Source organism: Parasteatoda tepidariorum, chromosome 4 (genome assembly GCF_043381705.1).
Source record: "Parasteatoda tepidariorum isolate YZ-2023 chromosome 4, CAS_Ptep_4.0, whole genome shotgun sequence".
Taxonomy (NCBI): Eukaryota; Metazoa; Arthropoda; class Arachnida; order Araneae; family Theridiidae; genus Parasteatoda; species Parasteatoda tepidariorum.
Window position 1 is genome coordinate 62,135,850 of NC_092207.1, and position 7,279 is coordinate 62,143,128.

The following is a 7,279-nucleotide window of genomic DNA, read 5'->3' on the forward strand; positions in this document are numbered from 1 at the left end:
GCTTTAAATTTTATTCTTTTATATAATACAAAAATTAAATACTTTTGTATTAATAAAAGCATTAAAACTTCATTCGTTTTCATAAAATATCTTTGGTAAAGGATAAGGGTAGAAATTCTATTTTGGGACTTCAAGGCTAAAAACATGCCAATGAATAATAATTAGATTTATATTTCAAAAGAGAAGTTATTTTAAGATCTTTCACTTCCATATAAGGAAAGATTAAACGATTTTCTATGAGTAATAAATAATTTCGATGAGGCGTAAGAATACAGAAAAGGCAATAATGACTGGCCTCTTCACAACTCTTAATCATCTTATAAAACGCAGGAGCAATGTTTTTGCGTTGCTTTTTGCTGTTTATAATGCCTAACTAACGTACGTCAGTTTAGACGGGATATTGGTCTTCTCCTCTCCAACTTGGAGGGGGCTAAGATGTATGCTTTCACCATCGCTACTAAATAAAAAAGATTATGCACAACATGGGCTCATTAATCATGCTGTTTTGACTTGTAATTAACTAAAAAATATAGGTGTGGATCCACCGTTATTTCAAGCCGGCAGGATATTGTTGGCTTGCGGAGGAAACTAGCTTAAAAGAGCCTGGCTGCAACGTAGAAATTTTCCCCATCAACAAACAACACCGGAAAAAAAAGTTAACTGTAAGCGGATTCGAAAAACTCATTCATTCACCCACCCGGGAGAAAATGTGCTTCATCGGTGACCAAAAAAAAAAATATCGCCATTATGGAAAGACAGTGTGACGGAAGGAAGGACGATTTTACGGTACCAGTTCCGGTACATTCGCCGCTACTAGAATGCTGAAAGTGATTAAGGATTTTGTGTCACAGGCATGAAAACGTTTGTGTCTAAGATCAGTGCATAAAGTGGGAATAAACATTCCATTGTAGTGAGTCGGCACCGAGTGATAAAGAAAGTGTTGTGAAAACAAAATATTGAAAAAGAAACACCAATTATGTGCGCGATTTATATTAGAGGAGCTTTTTACTCCTTTATAGGAAAAAGATTTTTTTTTCTCTCCTTCGAAGTGTGACAAAAAATGATTATTTTTTTTAGCACAAAAGATAAATCCCGAGCATATTTGCATTTTTTTTTCTCCTTCATAATGAATAATTTTTATTGCATATTTTAGTAATATAAAATTTTATTATTACGAATCTTTGAATGAATAATCGTAAAATATGAAGTGCATTTTTGTGTTTATATTGTTTTTTATTTATTTTTTTTATTTTTATTTATACTGCTTTTATACTGCTTTTAAAATGTTTTTAAAAGAAATAGATGTGGTTCAAACGTCAATTAAAGTAGTGAAGGCAAGCAAAATTAAGTTATTATTTAAACTTTCGTTTCCAAATTATTTGTCTAGATTAAACCGTGACAAAATTCTAAATTTTTCAGAATTTTCTTTTGAAACTATAGATGATGAATTTTCAAACAAACTGAAAGAAATTTGAGATAATTTTAATTTTTCGGAATTAGTAAAAATTTCAGACATTCTAAATATTTCCAGAGAGGGAAATAAAAATGAAATCGCGAAACATATTTTAAATTGTTTATGTGATTTTAATTACTTAAAAAATTCCATTGTAATTGAAAATCCCTCCGAAGATGAGGAGGAAACTACTCAGTTTGAAAGTAAACAAACTCAAACTGATTTTAAACCACATTTACCAACTAAAACTTATGTAAATAAATTTACACAAGTTAGTTTAAATTCTATATGTACAAAAAGTAGTGTTGATGAAGATATGGTATCCTATAGTCAAAATTCTAGTAATAATATAAATAGGGAAAATGAAACAAAATTAGTAGTTAGTTTTTCAGATATTGAAGCAATTACCCCTAAGTTTAATGGAAACCGCTTTGATAATATTAATTCTTGGTTTGAAAATTTTGAAACTCACGCTAATTTATTTAAATTGTCTGAAATGCAAAAATTTTTATTTGCAAAAAGATGTATGAAAGGAGACGCATTAACTTTAATTAGAAGTAAAACTCATTTAAATTCATATGAAAAATTAAAAAATCTTTTGCTTGAAGAATTTGGACTTAGTTGCAATAGTGCAGAAGTACATGCAATGTTGCAAAAAAACAAACAAAGGTATAATGAAACTCTTCAAGAATATTTCCTAAAAATGAGAGAAATAGCTACTCAAAGTGATATTGATGACTTAGCTCTAATCACTTACATAATTCAAGAAATACCAGACCAAACAAATAATAAAGCAATTCTTTATGGAGCCAGTAATCTTTTTGAATTCAAACAAAAACTTAAACTTTATGAAAAAATTAGAAGTGACTTAGATAAAAATAAATTTCAAGCTAATAAGGGACCATATGTGAAGAAGTTAGAAAACCCGAAATTTAACATTAAGTGCTTTAAGTGTAATGCACCAGGACATAAAGCCCCGGCTTGTCCTAAAAATAAAAATGTAACCCCAAATGTGACTAAACCCAAAATACATCATACTACACAGGAGAACCCATTGAATCAATGTAAATATTGCTCAAAGAAAGGACTTTTGAATCAATTTCACATGGGCTCCACGTGTGTAAACAACCCTAATAATGTGGTTGATGTCAACATCCAAAATATGACAAATAACCAATAGCAATTACTGGTATCCGGATATAAAATAGAAAACGAGTACCTAAATGGATATAAAGTTGAAAATGAATATCTAAATGGAGGCAAAGTGAAAAATAAATACCTAAAGGAACGTCCAAAACCAAAACAAAATAAAAAGGTAAACAAAGAGATATTATTGAATGTTGATACCGAGTCAACATTGAATGTAATACCAAAAGATTTGGTGTTAAAATTGAATATTCCTATTAAAAAATGTAAGGAATTAAATGTTACCCAAACGAAAGGACAACTAACACTTAAAAAAATTTGTGAGTTTCCCCTTAAGCTAGGCGAAATTGTTAATTCAGTTAAGTTTTTTGCAATTGATACTGATTTACCATATGCTTTACCCAGGTTGCAGACTTGCAAAGATTTCTGTTTGCTTATTGATTGTGTCGGGCCAGTTATTACTCAATTTGGTAAGAGATTGATCACCTCTGCTAATTCTAAACAGTGACAACTTATCTTTGCACATTAGACAGCAAAATTCTCAAAATGTTAAGGTTAAAAAAATGTTGAAAAAATAAAAGTTAAAGATGTTTCAGTAAAAGTAAACATTGAAAAAAATAATGTAAAGGGTAACAAAAATAAAAGGAAAAGGAAAAAGAAAAAATGTCCAAAAATTTCAAATGATTCGAAGATAGATCTAGGTAATGGGTGCACACATTATCAGGTTAATATCGACGAAAAAAAAAATGAAAGCCAGATAAAAAATGTGGACTTAAAATAAATTTTAAAAAGTTATGATGATATATTTGCGAAACATAAACATGACGTAGGAGAAATTAGAATGGAACCGCAAAGAGTCAGGTTAACCTCAGATTTACCTATATCTCTAAGGCCGTACAGAACATCCCCAAAACAACAACAAGACATTGATTTACAAATAGAGGAATTGTTAAAAAATAACATTATAAAAGAAAGTTCATCCCCTTATGCTGCCCCAGTAACTTTAGTGTTTAAAAAAGATGAAAATAAAAACAATCGTTTATGTATTGACTTAAGGAAATTAAATCAAATTACAAAAACAGATTCTGAACCTCTACCTTTAATACAAACTTTAATAGAAAAATTGTCTAATAGTAGTTATTATTCTAAAATAGATTTATCACAGGGATATCATCATGTTCGTATTCATCCTGATGACTCTGAGAAATTAGCATTCGCTTCTCACAACGGTCTATTTGAATACTTAAGATTACCTTTTGTCTGGAAAAATGCCCCGAGCATTTTTCAACGTACAGTTCGTAGAATTTTAAATAAACATAAAATTAAATTTGCTACAAACTACTTTGATGATATCATTATATTTTCTAATCCTTATGATGAACATTTAACCCATCTTAAAAAGATTTTTGATATTTGTAAACAAGAAAACTTAAAATTAAAACTTTCAAAATATTCATTTTTGCAAAAACAAATAGAATTTTTAGGATATGAAATTAAAAATGGAATTGTATCACCCGATAACCATAATATTGAAGTGATTAAAAAATTATTGCCCCCTAAAAATGTAAAATCATCGCAAAGATTTCTCGGATCAATAAATGTTTACAATAAATTTATTGATAGTTATGCAAGTATTCGGCATGCTTTGAATAACTTGTTAAAGAAAGATTTAAAATGGGTGTGGTCAGAAAAATGTCAACAATCTTTTGAACTTTTAAAAAATGCTATTATTTGTAAACCAATTTTGAAAATTTTTAACCCTAATCATGAATGTCATCTTTTTGTTGATGCATCATTAGTTGGAATTGGATGTGTGCTAAAACAGACAGATGAATGTGGTGTATTGCATCCTGTAGCTTTTCATTCTCGTTCATTAAGGGACTATGAAAAAAACTATGCAATTACAGAACTTGAATGTCTTGCTATTGTCGATTCTCTAAATAAATTCCATCATTACCTTTTTGGACAAAAATTCACCATACATACTGACCATGCTGCTTTAGTTTGGCTAAAAAATGTTAAAAATTTAAAAGGAAGATTATTTAGATGGTCATTATTGTTAAGTATGTATGAATATGATATTAAATACACAAAAGGCTCTGCTAATTTTGAAGCAGATTGGCTTTCGAGAGATGCAACACATTCAATTGTCCAAAGTAATAGTAAAAATAATAATGTTCATGTTTCACATTTATTGAACTTGAGTGAAATAGTGGAAGCTCAAAGGAAAGATAACTTACAAGGTAAATTTGTTGATATCAATAATGTTTTGTGTGTACGTAAGAAAAATTTTACTAAAATAGTTGTTCCATTTTCGTTAAGATTAAAACTTCTGCAAAGTGCTCATGATAAATTTAATCATCCAGGAGTTCAGAAAATGATTAACTTAATAACCCCTGTTTATTATTGGAACAACATAACTTCAGATATAACAAAATTTTGTAAACATTGTCATACGTGCCAATTAAATAAAAAACCGCGACAAAAAAGATTTGGATTATTACAATCCTTACCCCCTGTTAATCAGTCTTTTGACTTACTAGCAATAGATAGTGTTGGTGGATTGAATTACTGTAATTCAACAAAAAAATATTTAACTTTAATTATTGACCACCTTACACGATACATTTGGGCTTTTGCATCAAAATCCATTAGCTCAGAAACTTATACAAATTTTTTGCATCAAATTTTTCAAAATCAAATCCCTAAATTCTTGTTGAGTGATCGAAAAGCTGCCTTTACTTCTTCCCATTTTAAAACGTTTTTGAAACATAATAAAATTCAACAATTATTGACAACTGCACATCATCCGCAGTCTAAAGGCAAGGTTGAACGTCTTGGTCAAACAATACTTACTGATTAAAATGTAAAATTAATGAAAAACCTACTAAAACTCCCTGGCCTATTTTGTTAAAAGATAAAGTTAATACTTATAACTTAACTCCCCATTCTGTAACAAAATTTCCACCTGCATACCTCATGCATGGTAGACTCCCCTACGAAAATCCCTTAAATGAAAAAGTCTACCCACCTGTTGAAGAAGCTAAAAAAATAGCAATTCAAAGAACTAGAGAATATCATGAAAGAAATAAAATTTATTATGATGCTAGATTTTTAGATATAGACTTTAAAAATGATGAATTAGTTCCGTTTGAAGAATTTACTTATCCTAATACGAGGAAGTTGCCACCTCCTTTCAGTGGACCGTATAAAATTCTTCAAAAAATTTCAGAAGTTAATTACAAAATAAATAAAAAGAATAATTTGAGTAAACAAAATTTTGAAATAGTACATATTTCAAAACTTAAGAAATATCACAGCCCACAAATGTTGAAATTAAATCATGAATAGTCAGTCACCAGAAGAAAATTTTTACTTTCTTCAAGGGAAGAAGTGATCCCTATATTTTGAGAGATCCGAATCGCTTTGTGTGGAGATGTTTACCTCAGCATTAGTTGGGAGTGAGGGCGAAGTAACTTGAACTTTTTTTTCTTCTCAACACAGTGAGAAAAAACTTTCTAAACTATTTTTGTTTTATCCAGTCTGGATCTCTCAATTTCACAGTGCTTCATGAAACTCTGTTTTCCTCCATTTTAACGGGGAATACAGAATTTCATCACGTAAATAATCCCATTAACCATACAGAATATTAAATTCTGATTAAATGACACTTAGTTGTCCTCCTCCTTCACATAAAAATTGCGAATATTTTTTTTAACAAAACAGAATCGTAAATTCTGATTGAATGACACTTGTTGTTCAAGTCGCTTTGCATAAAAATTTTGTATATTTTTGTGTGAAAATGTTTGAAAAGTTTTTTAGAATAGTTATATAAAATGTTTCATTTTTTCTTTCTGTTTAGTTCACTAAGCAGATAAAGTGTATTATTATGTTTTTATTGTTGTTGCTGTAAATAATTTTTTCACATATTAGAAAAATGTTATTTATAGTAGGAAAGAGGACAGTCATACCAAAGTAAATTTTATAAATTCATAGTATTCTAAATTTTATTATTATTTTTTTTAGCTTACCAAAAAAATTTTTTTTGGGGGGGCGGGATGTAATACAAAAATTAAATACTTTTGTATTAATAAAAGCATTAAAACTTCATTCGTTTTCATAAAATATCTTTGATAAAGGATAAGGGTAGAAATTCTATTTTGGGACTTCAAGGCTAAAAACATGCCAATGAATAATAATTAGATTTATGTTTCAAAAGAGAAGTTATTTTAAGATCTTTCACTTCCATATAAGGAAAGATTAAACGTTTTTCTATGTTGCTATATTCTGATGTCCGAAATATTTGCTAAATACCCTTATTTCTGATAATATTATTATATTTATTTCATATATTTATATTTATTCTATATTTTAATACTTTCTGACGATAGATTAGAAAAAACATCAGTGTTTGGAGTATCGGGCAAATATATACCTGGCGATGGCCCTTGACCATAAAAAAACATCAGTGTAGTGTTAAAATATAGAATAAATGTAATTATATCCACGAATAAATTCATATTAAATCGAATGTAATAAATATTTCGGACATTCACCAAAGCAAATCTGTGATTGTCGACATACACCGGTGAGGGTCCGAATATACAAGAATGTAATGAAATATTCAATCTTTCACCGACGTATTTGGTGTTTGTCGACATTCACCGGTGAAAGTCAACA